Raw genomic sequence first — 24407 nt, 5'->3', positions numbered from 1 at the left:
TTTTTTTTTTAGCTCTATAGAGGTATAAAGGTATAATTCAAATACAAAATTAAATAGAGTTAGAGTGTACAAGGTTATAATTTGATGTACATGTTCATTGTGAAAAGGACTCCCACAAATGAGTTATTTAAAATATCTGTCACTTCTCATATTTAGTTTTTTGTGTGCATGAAAAAGCTTAAAATCTACTCTCTTATCAACTTTCAAGTATACAGTATAGTATTATCAACTATAGTCACCATGTTACACATTAGATCCTCAGACTTTAATCATCTTATAACTGAAAATGTATACTCTTTTACCAACCTCTCCCTACTTCTGCCCAGTCCCTAAAAACCACAGTTCTACTCTCTGTTTTTATGAATTTGATATTTTTTTTAGATTCACATATAAGTGATAACTTGTAGTATTTGTTTTTCTCTGTCTGGCTTTTTTCACTTAGCATAATGCCTTACAATTTATCTATGTTTTACCAAGTGGCAGGACTTCTTTGTCTTTTAAGGCTGGAAAACTTTTCATTGTGTATTTATATATCTCATATTTTCTGTATCCATTTATCTATCAGTGGACACTTAGGTTGTTTCTAAAATATCTCTTAGAAATAATGAACTCATTTCCTTTTGATATATAATCAGTAGTGGGATTCCTGGATCATTATGTTAGTTATATTTTAAATTTCTTTAAAAACCTGCACCCTGTTTTCTATAGTGGCTGTATCAAGTTACATCATTACCAATAGTTCACACACAAAAAAACTCGAGGCACCATTGTTGTGTGGCACAAAAGCTGACCCCTGCCTCTGTGAGCTGACCCCTGCCTCCATGGGCACAAGGAGGGATGCCCACCTGAGTAGGCTTGCCACCCTTCCTGCCAGTGCCACCTCTGGTCCCACTGGTGCCAGTGGACTCATGCTCCCTACCCACCAACACCTCCTCTGACCCCACTGACTCTGGTATTCTTGTGTGCCCCTCCCAACACCACCTCTGCTGCCACACACCTGAGTGGGCATGTGTGCTCTGGGGCAGCTATGGGAGCAGATGACCATGAGAGAAAGTTATGCAGAGGTGGGGCTTAAACCACAGCTGAGACCCAGCAGCTGTGCAACTAAGGAAGAAGAGCTGAAACCTCTCCTCACAGCTGTGGGAACCATGGATTTGAACTCAGTGCCTGTGGAATGTCCAAAAGGATGAATGCTCCAGCAGCTGAGACAGGTCTAATTTTAACAGCTGTGGACTTTGTGGGCACATATATGTGGGGATTGGACCAGGCCAGAATCTGAGCTGCTTCCATAGCCTCCACAGTGAGTCCAGGTACACAATTACTGCAGTCCTAGGACTTGACTTCAGTGGATCTCTTCTGGTGACCTGGTGAAGAAAACACCTGAGAGACACCAGGGCTTATTGCTGGCATAACCATGGTTAAGGTGGGGCTGAGAGTAGATCCAACAACAGTGTAATTTGTGAGCCAGAACAATGGGTGAAAAGTGACACAACAGAGTACGCCCACAGGTGAACAGCTACATAGGAGGAATACTCAGTAGCTTTTCTCCCAGTGAGAGTGCTCCAATCCCACCTACCTGGCATTTCAGATAAGAAACACAGCTCAGGAACAGATCTGGCAGCTTCTACTCCAAACACTAGAGAGTAAACCCTGCCCCTGACAGGGCAGTAAAAACCACAGAGCAAAAGGGAGGCCCTGCTCAATAACCAGTGCAGGTTCAGGTCACCACAACATAAGTCATACCTTCTATCAAAAGGATAATGAAAAACATACACTGAGGAAAGAGATGGCAGACATCCATACTAAAAACAACCCTCACAGCAAAAAATATTAAACACACAGAGATTACACAGGGATGTTCTCACATAAAAATAGCCCTGCAAGACAATCTGAAGGTCAGGCATTGAGAGGAATAACCCCAGAGCACTTGGCCTTGAAGGCCAGATATGTCTGAGTGTGAGAGCTCCACTCTTGGAGGACGCACACAAGCACTCACATGTGCTGGCTTGAGCACAAAGCAATACCTTCATAGGAACTGGGCCTAGACCTAAGTAGGTGTCTGGGAGGGTGTCATGGGGAAGCCGGGGTTCACTGTAGCTCACTGTGGGGGCAAGGACACTGATGGCAGAGGCCCCAGAAAATACTGATTGGTGTGAGCTCTCCCAGAGGTGAGCATTTCAGCACCAAGAGCTGACCCCATCCAACAGCCTAAAGGCTCCAGAGCTGGAACACCTCAGGCCAAACAACCAGAAAGACAGGAAAACAACCCCAACCACCAGCAGACAGGCTACCTAAAGTCATCCTGAGCCTACAGCCACATCAAAACAAACCCATTGACATGGCATTGCCCACCAGAGGAAAAAGACCCAGCCCCACTCCCCAGAGGGCAGGCTCCAGTCCTTCCCAAAAGGAAGCCTGCACAAGCCCCTGGACCAACCGCACCAACCAGGGGGCAGACACTAGAAGCAAGAGGAACTACTGTACTGCAGCCTGTGGAATGGAGACCACAAACACAGAAATTTAGACAAAGTGAGATAATAGAGAAATATGTTGCAAAAAATGGAACAAGATAAACACCTACAAGAAGAACTAAATGAAGAGGACATAGGCAATCTACCTGAAAAGGATTCAGAATGATAATAGTAAAGATGATCCACAAACTCAGAAAAAGACTGGAAGCACAGATTGAGAAGACACAGGAAATACTTAACAAGGAGCTTGAAGATCTAAAGAACAAACAAACATAGATGAACAATACAATAACTGAAATTAAAAATTCATTAAAAGGACTCAATAGCAGAATAACTGAGGCAGAAAAAGAAATGAGTGAGCTAGAGGACAGACTGATGGAAATCACTGCAACAGAACAGAATAAAGAAAAAATATGAAAAGAAATGAGAACAGTCTCAGAAACAACTGGGACAACATTAAACATACCAACATACACATTATAAAAGTCCTAGAAGGAAAAGATAAATAGAAAGGGCCTGGGAAAATATTTGAAGATATTATAGACAAAAACATCCCTTATGTGGGAAAGGGAACACTCACTCATGTCCTGGAAGCTCAGAGAGTCCCAGACAGGATGAAAGCAAGGAAGAACATGCTGAGATACATATTAATCAAACTGATAAAAGTTAAAGACAAAGAAAAATATTAAAAGTAGCAAGGGAAAAGCAACAAATAACATATAAGGGAATGTCCATAATGTTATCAGCTGATTTTTCAGCAGAAATTCTGCAGGTCAGTAGGGGGAGTAGAATGATATATTTCAAGTGATGAAAGGGAAAACCTACAACCAATAATACTCTACCCTTGGGACATCCCCTGTGGTGCAGTGGTTAAGAATCCACCTGACAATGCAGGGGACATGGGTTCAAGACCTGGTCCAGGAAGATCCCACATGCTGCAGAGCAACTAATTCTGTGTGCCATAACTATTGAGCCTGTGCTCTAGAGCCTGTGAGCCACAGCTACTGAAACATGTGTTCCTAGAGCCGATGCTCCACAACAAGGGAAGCCACCACAATGAGAAGCCCTTGCACTGCAACAAAGAGTAGTGCCCGCTTGCTGCAACTAGAGAAAGCCCATATGCAGCAACAAAGATCCAATGCAGCCAAAAATAATTAATTAATTAATTAATTAAAAATAAAAAAAGAATACCCAGAAAGGCTCTCATTCAGATTCCATGGAGAAATCAAAAGCTTTACAGACAAGCAAAAGTAAAGCTAATTCAGCACCAACAAAACAGCTCTACAACACATGCTAAAGGAACTTCTCTAGGCAAGAAAGAGACCAGCAACCTAAAACAAACTTGTACATATATAGACTGCTATACCCAAACCTCATAAGAACAGCAAACCCCAAAAGTACAATAGATACACACACAAAAATGAAAAAGCAACCCAAACACAGTAATAAATATGGTCATCAAAACACAAGAGAAGACAACAAAAGAGGAAGGGAAGAAAAAACACCTACAAAAACAAACTCAAAACAATTAAGAGAATGACAATAGGAACATACTTATTGATAATTATCTTAAATGTAAATGGATTAAATGCTTCAACCAAAAGAAATATAGTAGCTTAAAGATAAAAACAAGATCAATATATATGCTGTCCACAAGAGACCCACTTCAGATTTAGGGACACATACAGACTGAAAATGTGAGGATGGAAAAAGATATTCCATGCAAATGGAAACCAAAAGAAACCTGGAGTAGCAATATTCATATCAGACAAAATAGACTGAAATAAAGACCTTTACATGAGACAATGAAGGCCACTGTGCAATTATCAAGAGATCAATCCAGAAGAATATATAATAACTATAAATATATATGCACCCAACATAGGAGCACCTCAATATATAAGTCAAATGCTAACAACCATAAAAGGAGAAATCAACAGTAACATAATAATAATGGGGGATTTTAACACCCCACTAACACCAATGGACATATCATCAGGACTAAAAATCAGTAAGGAAACACAAGCCTTAAATGACACCAAAAACAAATAAAAGAAATCCAAATTGGAAAAGAAGTAAAACTGTCACTGTTTGCAGAAGATATGGTAATATACATAGAAAATCCTAAAGATGCTACTATAAAACTATTAGAGCTCATCAATGATTTTGGTAAAATTGTAGGGTACAAGATTAATAACCAAAAATTTCTTGCATTCATATAAACTAATGATAAAAGATCAGAAAGAGAAATTAAGGAAGCAATCACATTTACCATCACATCAAAAAGAAAAAAAATACCTAGGAATAAACCTACCTAAGAAGACAAAAGACCTGTACTCAGAAAATTATGATACCGATGAAAGAAATCATTGATGACACAGATGGAAAGATATACCATGTTTCTGGATTGGAAGAATCAATATTATCAAAATGACTATACTACCCAAAGCAATGTACATATTCAATGCACTCTCTATAAAATTACCAATAGCATTTTTTTACAGAATTAAAACAAAATATTTTACTATTTGTATGAAAAAACAAAAACCCCTAAATAGCCAAAGTAAGCTTGACCAAGAAAAATATATATGGAGGAACTAGTCTCCCTGACTTCAGACTATACTACAAAACTACAGTGATCAAAATAATATGGTACTGGCAGAGTAAAATAAATATAGATCAATGGAACAGGATAAAAAGTCCAAGGATAAACCCAAACCTTAAGGTCACCTAACCTATGACAAAGGAGGCAAGAATATACAATAGAGAAAATACAGTCTCTTCAACAAGTGTTGCTGGGAAAACCAGACAGCTACATGTAAAAGAATGAAATTAGAACACTCCCTAACACTATATACAAAAATAAACTCAAAATGTATTGAAGACCTAAATATAAGGCCGGATACTCTAAAACCCTTAGAGGAAAACATAGGCAGAGTATATTCTGATGTAAATCACAGTAAGATCTTTTTTTGGCCCACATCCTAGAGTAATGAAAATGAAAACAGTAATAGGCAAATGGGACCTAATGAAATGTAAAAGCTTTTGCACAGGAAAGGAAACTATAAACAAAATGAAAAGCACTCACAGAATAGGAGAAAATATTTGTAAAAGAAGCAACAGACAAGGGATTAATGTCCAAATATAAAAATAGCTCATGAAGGTCAATTAAAAAAAAAAAAAAAACCAAGCAAAAAGTGTGTGGAAGATCTAAATGAACATTTCTCCAAATAAGAGATACAGATGACCGAAAAGCACAATAGAAGACACTCAACATCACTAATTATTAAAGAAATGCCAATCAAAGCTACAGTGAGGTGTCACCTCACACCAGTCACAATGGCCATCATCAAAAAATCTACAGAGGGGTGGAGTCAAGATGATGGTGTGGGAAGATGCTGAGTTAGCATCTCCCCATAACTAGGGCACCTGCTTCCTGCTGGTGGAGGACCCTGATGTTCAAGGAGATGGGAGGAATGCCCAAGTGAACCTGTAGGATTTGGGGAGACTTATGGGGGAGGAGAAGAGGAGGCCAGACAGGATTTGTGTCACTGAGGCAGGGAGATCAGGAGAGGCAGGCAGAAGGGACCCTCCAGGAAGAGTGAGAGAGGAGCATAGGACGATTGGCTGGCTCACTCAGGCTGGAGAGCTTGTTGAACTCCCAGGCCAGTCCCCTGCTCTCGAAAGCCCTCAACAGGCCACATGGGTCCTTGGGGGCATAAGAGGGATGCCAGGGAGATCAGGAGAGGCAGGTGGGAGGAGCCATCCAGGAGGAGTAGGATAGGAGTGGAGGGTGATTGTCCTGCCTACCCAGGGCCAGGAAGCATGCTGGGGTCCCAGGTGAGGTCCCCCACCCACTGAGACCAGGGGTGGAGGGCATGCTTGGGCCTCTTCTTTACCTTGAGCCTAAACCCCACCCCTCACAGCACCCAGGGCCATTTCCATCCATGTGGGTCCTAAGCATAGGCTCCACACACCACCCTAACCTCACCCTTGTTTAGGCCCTGCTCTCCACAGTCAAGGCCTTTCCCCATATTTTTTTCTTTCTTTCTTTCCTTTTTTTTCTTTTCTCTCCTCCTCTTTTTTACTATTGTGGTACTGTTGTACATTCCAGTTGTTGCTTCTTCTATATTTTTATATTCTTTCTAACATATCTGTTAGTTTCCTAGTCTAATTTTATTTTTTACTTTGTTATTGTACTCTTTTTCTTTTTGCTTTTTTTTTTGCCACCCCACATGGTTTGCGGGACCATGGTTCATGAACTGGGCATCAGGCTGGAGCTCCTGCAGTGGGATCTCCAAGTCTGAACCACTGGACTAAAAGAGAACCTCAGACCCCAGGGAATATTCAATGGAGTTAGGTCTCATGGAGGTCCTTATCTCAGCACCAAGACCCAGCTCTACCCAACAGCTTACAAACTCCAGTTTGGAAAGCTCAGGTCAAACAAACAAAAGACAGGAACTCAATCCCACTTAAAAAAAAAAATTAGATGGCAAAAAAATATGTAACAGAAGGAGCTAAATAAAAACCTACAAGACCAAATAAATGAAGAGGAAATAGGCAATCTACCTGAAAAAGAATTCAGAGTAATGAGAGAAAAGATGATCCAGAATCCCAGAAATAGAATGGAGGCACAGATTGAGAAAATACAAGAAATGTTTAACAAAGACATAGAAGAACTCAAGAATAAACAAACAGAGATGAACAATACAATAACAAATGAAAAATACACTAGAAGGATTCAATAACAGAATAACTGAGGCAGAAGAATGAGTAAGTGATCTGGAAGAGACTACTACAAACAACTATATGTCAATAAAATGGACAACCATGAAGAAAGGTACAATTTTCCAAGGCTGAACTAGGAAGAATTACAAAATATAAACATACCTATCACAAGTAATGTAAATGAAACCATAATTAAAAATCTTCCGACAAACAAAAGTCCAAGACCAGACGGCTTCACAGGCGAATTCTGTCAAATATTTAGAGAATAGTTAACACTGTTCCTTCTCAAAATCTTCCAAAAAATTGCAGAAATTCATTCTATGAATGAATTCTATGAATGAATTCATTCTATGAAGCCACCATCACTCTGATGCCAAAACCAGAAAAAGATCACAAAAAAAGGAAAATTATAGACCAATATCACAGTTGAATATAGATGCAAAAATCCTGGGCAAAATGCTAGCAAAGAGAATCCAACAGCACATTAAAAGGATCATACACGATGATCAAGTGAGATTTATTCCATTGATGCAAAGATTCTTCAATATATGTAAATCAATCAATGGATACACCACATGAACAAATTAAGGAATAAAAACCATATGATCATCTCAATAGATGCAAAAAAAGATTTTGCCAAAATTCAACACCCATTTATGATAAATATTGTCCAGAAATGGGCACAGAGTGAACCTACCTCAACATAATAAAGGTCATAGATGACAAATCCACAGCAAGCATCATACTCAATGGTGAAAAACTGAAAGAATTTTCACTAAGATCAGGAACAAGACAAGGATATCGCCTCCCACAATTCTTATTCAACATAGTTTTGGAGGTCCTAGCTACAGGACTCAGAGAAGAAAAGTAAATAAAAGGAACAAAATGGAAAAGAAGAAGTAAAACTCTCACTGTTTGCAGATGACATGATACTATACATAGAAAACCCTAAAGATGCCACCAGAACTAATGCCACTAGAACTAATCAATGAATTTGGTAGGGTTGCAGGATACAAAATTAATGCACAGAAATCTCTGGCATTCTTATAAACTAATGATGAAAAATCTGAAAGAGAAATTAAGGAAACACTCTCATTTACCATTGCAACAAAAAGAATAAAATACCTAAGAATAAACCTGCCTAAGGAGGCAAAATACTTGTACTCAGAAAACTATAAAACACTGATGAAAGAAATCAAAGATAACATAAACAGATGGAGAAATATACCATGTTCTTGGATTGGAAGAATCAATATTGTGAAAATGACTATAATACCCAAAGCAATTTAAAGATACAATGCAATCCCTATCAAACTACCAATGGCATTCTTCACAGAATTAGAACAAAATATTTTACAATTCATGTGGAAACAAAAAAGAACCTGAATAACCCAAGCAATTTTGAGAAAGAAAAACAGAACTGGAGGGATCAGGCTCCCCAATTTCAAATTATACCACAAAAACAAAAATATAGATCAATGGTACAGGATAGAATGTCCAGAGGTAAACACATGCACATATGGGCACCTAATTTATGACAAAGGAGGCAAGAATATACAATGGAGGAAAGACAGCCTCTTCAACAAGTGGTGCTGAGCAAATTGGACACTTACATGTAAAAGAATGAAATTAGAACACTACCTAACACAATACACAAAAATAAAGTCAAAATAGATTAAAGATTTAAATATAAGACCAGACACTATAAAACTCTTAGAGGAAAACATAGGAAAAACACTCTGACATAAACCACAGCAAGATCTCTTTTGACTCACCTCCTAGAGTAATGGAAATATAAATGAACGGGACTTAATGAAACTTAAAAGCTTTTGCACAGCAAAGGAAACCATAAACAAGAGGAAAAGACACCCCTCAGAATGGGAGAACATATTTGCAAATGAATCAATGGACAAAGGATTAATCTCCAAAATATACAAGCAGCTCATGCAACTCAATATCAAAAAAACAAAAAATCCAATGCAAAAATGGGCAGAAGACCTAAATAGACATTTCACCAGGGAAGACATACAGTTGGCAAAGAGGCACCTGAAAATATGCTCAACATCACTAACTATTAGAGAAATGCAAATCAAAACTACAATGAGATATCACCTATGCTGGTCAGAATGGCCATTATAAAAAAAATTTAGAAAAAATAAATGCTGGAAAAGGTGTTGTGAAAAGGGAACCCTACTACACTGTTGGTGGGAATGTAAATTGATACAACAGATATGGAAAACATTATGAAGGTTCCTTAAAAAACTAAAAATAAAACTACCATATGACCCAGCAGTCCCACTACTGGGCATATACCCTGAGAAAACCATCATTCAAAAAGAGTCATGTACCACTATATTCATTGCAGCACTATTTACAATAGCCAGGACATGGAAGCACCCTAAATGTGCATCGACAGATGAATGAATAAAGATGTGGCACATATATACAATGAAATATTACTCAGCCATAAAAAGAAATAAAATTGAGTTATTTGTAGTGAGGTGGATAGACCCAGAATGTGTCGTATAGAATGAAGTAAGTTAGAAAGAGAAAAACAAACATGGTATGCTAACACACATATATGGAATCTAAAACAAAACAAAACAAAACAAAAATAAATGGTACTGATGAAACTAGTTGCAGGGCACGTATAAAGATGTGTACATAGAGAATGGACTTGAGGACAAAGTGGGGGAGGGGGAATCTGGAGCGAAGTGAGAGTAGCATCAACATATATGCACTACCAAATAGCTAGTGGGAAGCAGCGGCATAACACAGGGAGATCAGTTGGTGCCTTGTGATGACCTAGAGGGGTGGGATAGTGAGGATGGGAAGGAGGCTCAAGAGGGAGGGGATATGGGGACATATGTATGCATATGGCTGATCTGCTTTGTTGTACAACAGAAACTAACACAGTATTGTGAAGCAATTATACTCCAATAAAGATCTATTTTTTAAAAATCTACAAACGGTAAATCCTGGAGGAAGTGTGGAGAAAAGGGAACCCTTCTACATTGTTGGTCGGAATGTAAGTTGGTACAGCCACTATGGAGAAAAGTATGGAGGTTCTTTGAAAACCAAAAATAGAGCTACCATATGATCCAGCAATCCCACTCCTGGGCATACATCTGGAGGAAACCATAATTTGAAAAGACACATGTTCATTGTAGCAATATTTACAATAGCCAGGACATAGAAGCAACCTAAATACCCATCGAGAGAGGAATAGGTAAAGAAGATGTAGTACATATATACAATGGAATATTAGTCAGCCATAAAAAATGAAATAATGTAATTTGCAGTAACATGGATGGACCTAGAGATAGTCATACTGAGAAGTAAGTCAGATAAAAGGACAAATATTGTATGATATCGCTTATACATGGAATCTAAATAATAGTACAAATGAACTATTTATAAAACAGCAATATATTTATAGATGTAGAAAAGAACCTTATGGTTACCAGGGGGAAATGCAGGAAGGGATAAATTGGGAGATTGTGATTGACATATACACCCTAATATATATAAAATAGATAACTAATAAGGACCTACTGTATAGCACAGGAAAGTCTACTGAATACTCTGTAATGGCTTATCTGGGAAAATAACCTAAAAAAGAGTGGATATATTTATATGTATAACTGATTCACTTTGCTGTATAGCAGAAACATTGTAAATCAACTACACTCCAATAAATTTTTTTCAGAATAATAATATATATATGAATATATATGTGTATAATACATATATACATACATATATATCTACATTTCCTTGTGACAGGATCAGTTGGTATGTGAGTCAGCAGGTATGGGGCCATCCTTTGATGGCAATTAATGGAGATCTAACAGAGGATGACATTAACTCTAGGAGAAGGATTATTATGCTTGTTCTGTGGCTTTTACGTTACAAGATTAGGTAAGCATGGACTCATTCTGTAGCATAACCAGGGACCAAGTCACAATATCTTCACAATATAGCAGTTTCATGGTTCCAGGCCTATCTTGCCAGCTCTGAATTCATGAGTTTGGGAGCTCTAGCCCCTTTCCTGGTATGATAATCTTTCTAAAAACAGTTTTTACTTCTTGAGTGGCTACTTAAATGCCTTCTCAATATTGTTTAATGTCGTAGAACACTCTCTTTGTCTTGAAACATATTTTTTCTAGGTGTATCAACATTATTTTTACACAAACCAAAGTCACAGTAAACAATGAAGTAATTTATTTACTCAGATAATAAAATAAGATCTGGAGGCCTTCTGGTGTTGATTTATTGACTCAATGATCAAGTAACTAATGCTCTCCACATTTCGACTCTTCCAACTTCATTGTGTTCCAACATTTCCATTCACATTTGTAAGATGAGTTAGAGAATAACAAATATCATGTGCTCCCATGACAGCATACAATGCCATAAAATAAAGCTTCTCTTCTTTTCTCCCATCCAATTGCATTCTAAAGAGGGTAATGATACCATTTATATTGCCTAAAAAGGGCAAAGTTTATTATTTTGCAAGAACTGGTCTATGTGTTCTAGGTTAAATTTCTACACTGGTACGCTACTTAGGTCAATTTATAAGCCATGTGTTTACGTTTTGAGCTTCAGGCCCAAATATTAAGTAAGAAAAATAATATCTTGACTCTCTTATTCAAAAAGTATACATGACAAGGGATCACCCAAAAGACAGAGGTCCTGATAAATCTTAATGTATATATTATATTATATATATTCAAAAATAAGAAGCAATTCAAATATTAAAATGTGCCTAAGAAGGAAACATATCAAATGTAATCTAATCCACTAATGAATGGCCCACTTACATGCAATAAGAACCTGGTGAACTTTTAGTGCCTCTCTTGGAAAAAAAAAAAGTAAATTCCTTTAAGATTTAGAAATATGCAATAGTAGATACCTCATTTGCCCAGAAGTTCCCTTGCTCTCTTTTCTGCCTATTTGTTACTTTAATCCTCTGAAATATAGTGAACATGTGAACTCACATGTTTAACATGGATATTCCAACAGAAATTAATGACTTTTATTCTTTATAATGCAAGGCTTTTAGCCTTGGCTGAATTAGAGGGGAAAAACGGGAACTAGGACCACCAGAGCTCAACAAAATCAAGTTGAGTTTGATTGCTTACACTATGAAGCAATGCTTATACCATGAAGCTTTGCCTATTTTAAACAGAATACATCATAGCTTTATTTCTCTGCTTATATTATATTCTGCTTGCTGAATACCATGTAAGATCAATTATCATGCATATATTCTTGCTGTTTAAGTATAAATTAATCCCGATATAGCTTTACACATGTCTCACTTTCTGTGTACATGAAATTACTATAAAATCTTCCTTAATTTATATTTTGAGAGTCTCAGATGAGTTTTCCCTGGCTCTAGAATAATAGAAGATCATAAAAAGATATAGTGATACATATTATCTTGCAATTTAGGCACTTTCTTCTATGTAAGGAGCTGCTTATTTAAGAGATGCAGCTGCTTTTGAAGTTTGAAGTTCCTGAGTGAGTCTGCCTCACATAACCTCACCTAAGTTTGCCAAGCTACAGCAGATGTCAGAAGCATCCCTTGAGAAGATTTGGCCAGTTTCTTAAATCTCTGAATTGCCAATTAGCTGTACACTGTGGCTATAGCCACCCTTGTCACTCTATTGGTGGATAAGTGTACAGAAGGCACTACAGAATATGCGATACTTCATTCCTAGGGAGAAACTTGGCCACCAAGTCCTCTGTCGTCAGCTTCCTAGTGAATTCAGTTGAAACATGCCTTTAATATTCTTTGATTTTCTAACTTAAGGCCTAAAACTTAAAATAAACTTTTAGAATTAGTCAGCTCTAACACTTACCCTGGTATCACCCTCTAGTTTATACTTGTATTTCCAAATAAATAAGAGACAGTTATAGAAAGAAAATGGTAAGAAGATGAGGGCTTCTCAGCTTAAGTGAATAGAGTTCTTTGAGTGTGTTACTTCATCAGTTATGAAAAGAAATTCTTTGAGAAAAAAATTTAAAAACTGATACCTTTAGAAAGAATGCAAAGTAATGAAGGAAAAGATGTAGGAAAATTAGTGGGGAGAGAGAGAAGAGCTAGAGAAAGGCAGTATAGAGAAGGAAGGGAAGGGAAGGGAAGGGGAAGGAAAGGAAGCGGAAGGGAAGGGAAAGGAAAAGAAGGAAGAAAAAGGAAGGGAAAGGAGTAAAGGAAAGGTAAGGGAAGGGAAAGGAAGGGAGAGGGGTGGGCATTATATATTAAAGATAAACCAGTGTTGTTCTCCTCTTGACCAAAACTAAAGCTTCACTTTTGAGGACTGTGGAGATATTGTTTGCTTGATTTTTGCTGAGACTCTTTTTTCCTAGGGATTTAGAATGCCAGGATTGAAATGGGCAGGAGAAGCTATAGCAAGTCAGTCTTGAATTCTTCCTAGAGGTTAGATTAGACAACATTAACAATTAATACTAAATATTAGCTATTTTAATGTCATTCATTTCTAGGAAAGACATGACTACCTGGGAGACTGGTTAATATACTAAGACTCAGTTAATTATGAATAGAAGATTTCTTTCTGTCCTACCTATATAACTTAGGTATCACAGTCCATCTGAGGGCAATGTTCCAAATTTTAAGCATAGTATTTGCTATAGATTGATGTCTGTCCCCCCAAAATTCATGTTTTGAAATCTTAACCCCTAGTATGATAACATTAGGAGGTGAGGCTTTTGGAAGGTGATTAAGTCATAAGGGCAAAGCTCTCATGAATGAGATCAGTTCCCTTATAAAGGAGACCTAAGTGCATTCTCTTGCCCCTTCCACCATGGAAGACACAGTGAGAAGATGGTCAGGCTTTCACCAGACACTAAATCTGCTGTCACTTCAGTCTTGGACTTCCCAGCTTCCAGAACTGTTTAAGCCACCCTGTGTATGGTATTTTGTTATAAAAGCCCAAAGAGACTAAGATGGTGTCTCAGGGGAAAAATAGACTTGAAAATCTCAACCAGAAAAATTATTACAAATCCAAATTGTCATATCAGAAGTGTTTTTTGTTTTCACTATTCATCATGTAATCCAAATTCAATTCCATTAAAAAAAACCCTCCATTATTTAGAACTTTGTGAATAATTACACTTCATGTTCATTCCCTTCTGAGAATTTAATATGAAGAAAGTTGGTAAAAATCTTGAGTGTTTTTGCCTTAGTAGCAATTTGTAATTGTTTCTTAGGGTAGCTGTATATAGAGCTTCCTGAGCTCTATTTTTTCCTAATATCCCTCCCTGAAATTTTAAAATAGGTATACTGAATAACTGTTTATGAAAAACTTCATGTATATTTATGTTTTGTAGGCAAAAAACACAGTGAAAAGATTACATTATTTAATTCAACACATGGTTATTAGAATAATATTAAGAATGACAAAATCAAATTTTCAAGTTAAAAGTAAACTTAAAATTTAAAAGGTAGCAACACTTAACTTTATAAATGTATTTGCTGAGTAATTTTAATGTAATTTATATGCATATACAAATTGGAATGTATGAAATTACTTATGAAAATTATGCTAATATATTATATAAATATATAACAGTGTAATCAAGTTTTAAAATGTTCCAAAATTATTTTCCAAAGCAAAACTAAAAAAAAATAAATAAATAGTAAGTAAATTTCCAAAAAAATATTTTTAATGCACTTAGCTTTTAATTTTGCTCAAAATGAGAAACAAATGTATACCTTAACCAACTGCAAGATATTCATTCAGATACTGTTGACATATTTTTGTTTTCAATACCTGGCATAATGAATTATGGATTAAATAAATTTTATAGAATTAAACAATAACATATAAATTATTTCTATTTAATTATCAAAATCCAAGTCACCCACAAAAACACTGAAGCTCAAACATAAATAATGTCCACAAAGCATCCAATAGTAGCCCATAGCATGTGCAGACCACCTGTCATGATTGTCCATCTGATCACAGTCATATATATGTACTAATGTATCTTTCATAACTCAGTGCCAATGATGCTCATGTCAAGCCCAAGAAAACCAAATGAGAGTAAGTTTTAAGGAATACGATTTTGTTGGTGCAGTAAAGCTTTGGAGGCTATAACCATGTATAAGTTTTTTTTTGCTTCTTCCCCAGAACCTATTTCCTTCCCTTTTAGAGTTACATTGCCCCTATTGAGATTTAATACCCTAGAGTCATAGATTTTTTTAAGCTATAAAAATTAAATGGTTCAATTTCCTCAATTGTAAAAAAAATGGAAATTATGCCAAAAGTTATTATTTTTCTCTGATTGTAAAAACAGATATTAAACATTTTTGATACTAAGATATTGTCTGCTTTATAAAGATAGAAGCTTTATTCTTCTATATTTTTCTATGTATTTCATTATTTTTCCAGTAAAAACTGGTAATTTAACAAAACAAAATTAACATATTATTAGTAATTTAAAATATTTGTTGAAAAGTTAGCTTTTGTCAATAAGTTAATTTCTCGACTTCTTTATAACAGCTCAGTATTAAATAATTGCATCTCTCTTCAATTAAAGAACTGCTTGAAACCAAGATTTTATTCTAGAAAACAGGGTGCAATTCAGAATGAGAGCAGCATACGTTCTTGAATGCCAAAACAGTAACTCTCCTTTTGTAAATGAATAAACACCCCAAACTCATTATGCCATAATTATAATAAAATCTACATGTGGTTTTGCACCCCCGAGTGGGTGTTTCTTAGTGATTCACGGGTGAAAGCATGTGCAACAGTAAACTTGTTCCGTAGCTCAGGACTGTCAAACAATGATCCCCTGTCACTCAACCCCGTCTCCCTGCAAAATGCTCCTTAAAAGTGCCCTTAAGCCTGCCTGTATGGGAATGCTGCTTTCAATTCACAGAAACAGCCCTCTCCCTCTCTCTGGGAGTGTACCTTTGCTTTGATGAACTTTGATTTGGGCTTGCTTCACTTCGCTGAAACAGCCCGCTCTCAGAAACAGCCTGCTCTCTCTCTCTTTTTCTCTCTCCCTCTCTGAGAGTATACCTATGCTTTAATAAACTTTGCTTTGTGCTTAAGCTTAACGTGGTAGTTTGCAATCTTTCTTTGGTATTGTGAACCAAGATTGCTGGTCTGGGCCTTCCGTCGATCTCCTCAGTTGAAGCTATTTTGTTACAACGCACATCCACCCGGTGACATTAATGGTGAAAATATTTCCCTGTCATACAATGAGAATATTAAAACCTTTCTGATGAACTATTTGATTTTTTTCTACATCGGCCTAGATGATTAAGGGTATTCCTTAAATCATAGTAAATATAGCCTTAATAGTATTTTTATTTGTTTGATATATTTTTGTTTTTATATTTCTTTTTTAGAAAATGTAAAGGAAATACTGTGTGATATTTCTAAAAACATATAGGGACCAGCACTTACAATTCAGAATGTAATTCCTTCAGCTAAAAAGGGACTGTGATTTGAGTTAAAGGACAGAGTATGACACAAGAGTTTTACAGTGTTCTGAGCACTTTAACTTCACTATGGAATAAACTTAATAAGTAAAGAAGCATGTCCTTGGCTAACATGTTACTTAATAAAGTTTCTCAGAGGTAAATTAAAATTCTCAGCAAATTTTTTGGATATCAGACATGAATGCAAAGACACTTATCTATACTCTCTCATTTATCTATTATCTCAATACCTATTTATTAGATACTGCAGTTAATGCCTTAATAAAGCTTAAATGTGAACGAGTAGATGGTCAAGTAAATCAACAAATAGAGTACAGTTTTAAATGTTCTGAAATATGTTATGACTGAGATCATAAGAGCACCTCCAAGAAAAGGCAATAGAAGGGATGACCTAGGAAAGTTTCCCAAAAAGGTGAGGTCTAAGTTCTATTTTTAAAAACATGTAGTCATAATGTAGTTGGTTAATGAGGAAAGACTTAAAATAGGGCAGACATCTGCAAAAGTATGGAAGACTATCACCCCATCACATGAATAAGAAATTGTATGTATTTCAGTGCAATTACAATGTAGGGTATAAATGAAAGGAATGGTAAAATTTGAGAGGATAGAATTAACAATAAACAAATCATGAATAATCTTATGATAGGACTAAAGAATATGATGGTTCATAAAATCAATGTGGGACCTAATTAAAATACTGTGCAAAGTGAAGCAGCAATTTGCATTTTAGTTATTTTGGGAACTTGAATGAAAGATACACATGGGAAAAGCAAACTTGAGGAAGTGAGGTACTTTCCAGTTTGATGTTTTGATTTCCAGTTATGGCACATTGATTTGTTTGTACTAACATTCTCACAGATAACAACTACAGAATTTGAGATAGAGGATAGATAAATACATAGAAAGATAGATTAAAAAAACAAATATTTGAAGACCCTATGGAGTGACAAATATAAGGCAAGAACTAAAAAAAGAGTTAGTCTTGAAAGATGTCCATTTGGGCTTGTTATAATAAAAATACCATAGACAGGGTGGCTTATAAACAACAGAAATTTATTTCATTCTGTTCTGGAGGCTGGGAAGTCAAAGGTCTAGGTATTGGAAGATTTACTCTGTGGTGAGAACTTGGTACATAGGTGGCTGTCTTTTCTCTCTGTACTCACATGGGGAAAGAGTTGAAGGAGCTCTCTTTAATATGCCTCTAATCTCATCTCCTCCCAAAAGCCCCACCCTCAAATACCATCATGTTGAGGATTAGGTTTCAACATATGAATTTGCAGGGGTGAAGGTGGGGGGAAAGGGACAAAGCATTCATTCTATAACAAAAGTTTAGCCCTGAAAACACCAAACTGCAATGAGTGAGATTTGCCAGTTTACACTTTTTGATTTAGGTCATTTCTCAATACAGAAAACTTGCTAGAGGCAGTGGCGAGCTGCAGCCCTACTGATTTGAATGGTCAGAGACACTCGTCAGGACAAGCAGAGCAAATCAACAGAGGTAATGAAAGATAGTCACCGCTGTGGGAAAGTGTTTATGCATATAAACACCAAATATTGGGCTAATTACTAAACTACAAATGTGTAGGGGAGATACAAGTAGGACTATAAAAAGAACAAAACCAGAAAGCTGAAATCACTGAGTGGATATTTCAGCTGCTAAACACCTGAGGGAGGTATGGTCTCACATTTGATTTTAGCCAGTTAATGACCTAATAGAACAAAAATAAATACTCTTTAGAAGAATATAATAGAATTCAGAACCTCTGCAATATGTCATTATCAATGAAAAAATGTTGCCTGCCATATCAGTAAATGAAGGGTGTTGCAGTCTTTAAGCCATCATATTATAACTGCACCAGTGGTAAGCCCTGAGGAAACTCAGGGTAGAAACAGGATGCCCACCATCTAGCAGTCAGCCACTGCAGCCACTTCCAATGGTACCCCCTGAGGAGACTCAGGATGAGAAAGCACAGCATACTGGACCCAGATAGTTGAGGTGCACATGAAGGGAATGATTTCAGTGAGCCCAGACTCTTTCATCTTCCCATACATAGAAAATTGCTAAATTCCTTAACTTGAGATATCTGGTTTTCCTTAATTAACAGTAGTCTTTTTATGATCTGGGTATCTGGTTTTTGTTGCAAAAACTCCTGTATTTACTGGCGTACTGCCTTATCCCTTGGGAGCAGTCCCTTAGAGTTATCTGAGAGGCTGTGTCCCAGGCTCAAGTCCTCAGTTTTGCCCACCAAAAAAACACATAATTCTCAACTTTTAGATTGTGCATTTTTTTCCAGTTGATGCCATCCACAATATCCAATTAAGAATTATAAACTTACTAAACCTGTAAATAAACAGAAAAATGTGATCATTGTTGAGATTAAAAAAGAGTCAAAAGGGAATTAATTCAAGTACCAAGACGTTGCCATTAGAAAAAGAACAAAAATAATAAAAGTCACGTGTATTTAACAGCAGATTGAAGACGGCAGATAATAGAGTCATTAGACTTTAAAATAAATTATTGGAAATAATCCAATAAAAAATTAGAGAGAAAAAATGATTCAAAAAAAATAAAAGGGCTTCCCTGGTGGCGCAGTTGTTGAGAGTCCGTCTGCCAATGCAGGCAACACGGGTTCGTGCTCTGGTCTGGGAAGATCCCACATGCCACGGAGCAGCTAGGCCCGTGAACCATGGTTGCTGAGCCTGCATGTCCAGAGCCTGTGCTCCACAACAGGAGAGGCCACAACAGTGAGAGGCCCACATATCCCCCCACCAAAAAAAAAAAAAAAAAGACAAAAAATAGAAAGACTCAGTGACAAGTGGGAAAATATCAAGACATCAAATATACATGTAATTGGAGTACCAGGAAAAAGGGATAGAATAAATGAACAGAATAAAATTTCATAATCAATAGTTCAAAACATCCCCAAATTATTAAAAACTTTAAACTTAGATATTCATCAAAGTCAATGAGATGAATCTCCCAAAGACACATAAATACAAATAAAATCCACCTAAGCAAATAAAATTGCACTGAGAAAAATCCAAAGGTGGAGACAAAACCTTGAAAGTACTCAGAGAAAATTCACACGTTACATTCAGGAAAACTAAAATATGCTTGACATCTGATTATATATCAGAAAGAATGGGGGCAAGAAGATAATGAAAGTGCAGTTTTAAATGCAGGGAGAAATTTAAACATATGCCAAAGCAGAGTTTATATCTGGCAAAACAATGCTTTAAAATTAAAGCTGAGAGTTCTACTAAGCCTATGATGGTAGAATGGAAATCAGGTTTCTCCTCCGGCTGTAAACAACAAAAACAAAACATACAACAGCAGAGAAACAAATAAGCAAAAACAGCTTTCAGGCATTGGAAAACAGACAGAGAAGGACAGTGTCTCCTAAGGAAGGAAAACAAATTAGTTAAGCCCTACAGTTGCTCCATATTATTGCCTGGAGGGAGGTTGCAACATAGACTGGAAAGCCCAAAAAATCCTAGGAGTCTCCTTAATTGAAACAACAGAAATAAAGTTTCTTGGAGGCCACAGTAGCTAAAATATATGGATAAGAGACTCAGAAAAAAGGAAATTGCTGAAAAAAAATTCAACAAGAGATCTCAGAAGAACTGCAAATAATTTCTGTAAAACGTTCAGTTGATTATTGACCATCTCATGTGTGTGAGAAATTAACCAAAGATAAGGACCCACATGTACACACACACACACACCAGATTAAAAGAGAAGAATTTTTTTTTGCTTCTCACACATGAGTAAATTTCATCTTCTCATCAGCAACATGGGAGAAAACCTCATACTACATGAAGAATCAGGTAGTATAAACAGAAGGACTTTTTTTTTTTTTCAGTAGAAAGGAAAAAATAGCCCTAAAGACTGCTTAAGTCCTGAGTAACAAAACTTAAATCATACCTTAGAATAATCAAATTGTTTCCTAGTAGCTTAATTATCTCCAAGATAAACTACCAGAATATTGAAAGAATTACAGAAATATCTAGTCCACAGAAGAAAAGTCTGGTATTCACTCAAAAATTACAAGGCACAGAAAGAAACAAAAAGCTATAATCTATCATAAAGAAAAAAATAAATAAACGTAAACAGACTTAGAAATAACACAGGTGGAAATTCATAGACAAAGACATTAAAATAGTTTTTATAACTATATTCATATGTTCAAAAAGATAGAGGAAATCAGAACCCTATTCATTAGAGGCATATAAGGTATAGATTGATAATATTCAACTTGAATTCTAAAAGTAAAAATATATAATTTTGCAGACAAAATATACACTATATTGAATTAACAGAAGATAAGACATGACAGGTTAAATATGAGTGAAGTTGATTCATAGATAGAAAATATCTAAATGAAACAGAGGCTGAAAAAAAGGGGATAGGACAATAACAACAAAGAACAGAGAAATGAACAACTTCAAGCAGTCAAATAGATTCATGTAATTAGCATTCCAACAGGAGAAGAGAGAGGAGAAATAAATAGTATTTGATGAAATAACGGTCTAAAAGATTAAACATTTGATTTAAAAAAGGACCCATAAATTCAGGAAGATCAATCAACCCAAGTAAAAGTAATAATATGAAAACATAATCAAATTGCTCAAAACCTCTTATAAGGAGAAAACTGTAACAACAGTCAGGAAATTAAAGACATTTTGTACAGAAGAAATAGGTAAGAATAACAACAGACTTCTCATTGGTGCCAACAAAAATGAGAAGAAACCAAAGAAATACATTTAAAGTACTGGAAAGAAAAAAAAAACAAAACTTCAAACTAGACTTTTATACCTGGTAAACATATATAGGCTTATAACATGTAAAAATAAAATACATGAAAAATACTAGCACAAAGACTAGGAGATGGGGAAATGAAATATACCCATAATATGCAAAATTATTATACCCCAGATAAAATAGTGTAATGTTACCTGAAAATAGACTGTGATACATTAAAACTACAGACTAGAAACCCTAAAGCTACCACCATAAGAACACAAGTAGCTATATTAAATAAGCCAACAAAGTAGAAAAAAATAAATTAGTAAAGTTTCATAAATTAACCCTTTTAATAAGTAAGTTTTCACAATGAAATTTGAAATAAAAAATAATTTTAAAATCTCAAATAACTCAAAATAAGGCAGAAAAAGAGGAAAAAAGACAAACAACCCCAACCATATAAAAATTATATTAACTTTAAAATGGAAAAACTCTCTATTAAAAGGCAGATAGTTTAAAATTAGTTGAAAACAAAGAACCAAATTTATTTTCTACAAAATAAAGCAACACTTTAAATAAAAGACCCACATATCTAGAAGTAAAAGGATTTAAAAATGATATAGCATGATAATACTAATTGAAAGAAAGGTGGAATGTGTATTAATAATAGTATATTTCATAGCAAAAATATTTCCTGCAATAAAGAGGATCATTTCATAATGATAAAGGGATCAATTCACCAACAGGTCATAACAATTCAAAATATTTAGAGGACTAATTACAGAACTTCAAAATACATTAAATAAATTAAACTACAAGAAGAAATTGAGAAATCCACAATTATAGCTAGAAATTTCAAAACTCTTCTCCCAACAACTGTTAGAAAAAGTAGAAAACCAGTAAGATCATAGAAAACTTGATCAACCAGCTGACCTAATTAACTTCTCTCTATAGAACACTACATGCAATAAGAGAAGAATAGAATTTTTATATGAACATACACCAAGTAAACTATATTATGGTCCTAATATCTGAATACATTTAAAACTCTCAAATAAAATAAATTATGTCCATGGACTATATTGTACTTAGTGAAAATTAAAATGGAACTCAGAAAATTTTTAAATATTTGGACAATTATATATATTTACATTTTTATTAGGAATATATAGTAGTTATGGTTGCTCTACATATTTGTTAACATTTGGTGTTATGTTTATTTAATTTTTGCAATTATAAAGGATGCATACTAGTGTAACATAGATGTTTGGATTGTTTAAAATTAATGACTAATGATTTTAGCACTTTTATACATTTTTGCCTATTCAAGTCTTTTACTATATTTAAATTTTTTTTTTAAATTGACTCAAAAAGTGTGTGTAAAAATATATATGTGCAGGGTTTCCCTGGTGGCGCAATGGTTGAGAGTCTGCCTGCCTATGCAGGGAACATGGGTTCGTGCCCCGGTCCGGGAAGATTCCAAATGCCGCGGAGCAGCTGGGTCCCATGAGCCTTGGCCGCTGAGCCTGCACGTCCGGAGCCTGTGCTCCACAACGGGAGAGGCCACAACAGTGAGAGGCCCAAGTACCACACACACACACACACAAAATGTATATATATATATATGTATACACTTCTAAATAACCCTTATATTAAAGAAGAAATCAAAAGGTAAACTAAATTATAAATAAAATATACTTTAAAATTTGTGGAATGAAACTGAATTTCTAATTAAACAAAAATTGCATCCTTAAGTAAAGGCTTAATATAAATTATTTAAGTTTATGTTTTAAAATTCTGGAAGGACGTTCAAATAAAATCCCAAGTTATTACAATGAAATAAATAATATGGAAGAGAGAAAAATAAATGAAATATAATATAATTATATTTTTTGAAAATATTATTAAATTTGATAATGTCTTTAGAAGACTAGGAAAGAGAGATAGAGAGAGACTGAGAGATTCTGCTCATCAAAATACACTTAAGAAAATTAAGAGGCATGCCTCAGGCTGAAGGAACATACTTGTAAAACTTATGTCTGGCAACGTCTGGTATCAGAGTCTGTGAGCTGTTAACAAAAAGACAAAATATTTTTAGAAGTATTGTTACCAAACTCAGGTCCCACTGCACACAGCTCAAATGTCAATATGAGACAACTATTGGTAGAAACAGAAATGTTTGCTTTAATCAGAAAGCCAGCAATCTGGGGACAAGGCAGACTCATGTCGTAAAACCAACTCTGAAGATTCTGCTGGGCTATGAATGTTTTTAAAGAGAAAAAGGGGAAGTAATCTCAATTAATCATTGAGATACGGAGTCAGATTCATTGCCATATCCCACTGCATGCAGGCTTGTAGACTCCTTGTGATCCTTCTGTAGATGCTATCTTGTTCACAAGATTACTGAAGGAGAAACTAGGGAATAGATCTGGTTATCTGTTGATTATTTATTCTTCATTTCTATTTCTTTGATTAAGGAAAGAGCCAACAGATTAGGCAAGGTATTGTGTGATCAAAAAATTTGAAAATTGTGCTTGGGCCAGAGATGAGTAGAGCATGGGGGTGCCTGGTTTAAGGTTAGTTACAGTATAGCTTTGCTAAAGTAAGAAGATAAATGGGGTATCCTGCAGTGAGCTCTTTCTTGCCAAAAGCTGCTTACAAATCCCTACTTAAGAGAACATCATTCCGTTTCTATGGGATTATGGGTAAATGTCCATTTTCTGTAACTTCTTCATGCTGAAATATATGCCATATTCTCAGAGTGGAAGATGTCGACATGGGTCTGTAGCATCTCTTTGCTGACAATTTTAGTTGTTCATTTACATACAGGAAGAACAAGCTATGATTATTTGCATTCCCACAAAGATAAGGATTTTCATGAACAATAGTGTTAATCCTATTTTCTTAAAGCCAGTTCTAAGAAATGTGCTAGCCATAGATTCAGTACTGCTCAAGATGGAGCAGGTTATGTCATGGCTGCAGCCTG

This window comes from Kogia breviceps, chromosome 16 (genome assembly GCF_026419965.1).
Source record: "Kogia breviceps isolate mKogBre1 chromosome 16, mKogBre1 haplotype 1, whole genome shotgun sequence".
In the NCBI taxonomy this organism is placed as follows: domain Eukaryota; kingdom Metazoa; phylum Chordata; class Mammalia; order Artiodactyla; family Physeteridae; genus Kogia; species Kogia breviceps.
The sequence above is the reverse complement of the archived record's forward strand: the minus strand, read 5'-3'. Positions refer to the sequence as shown.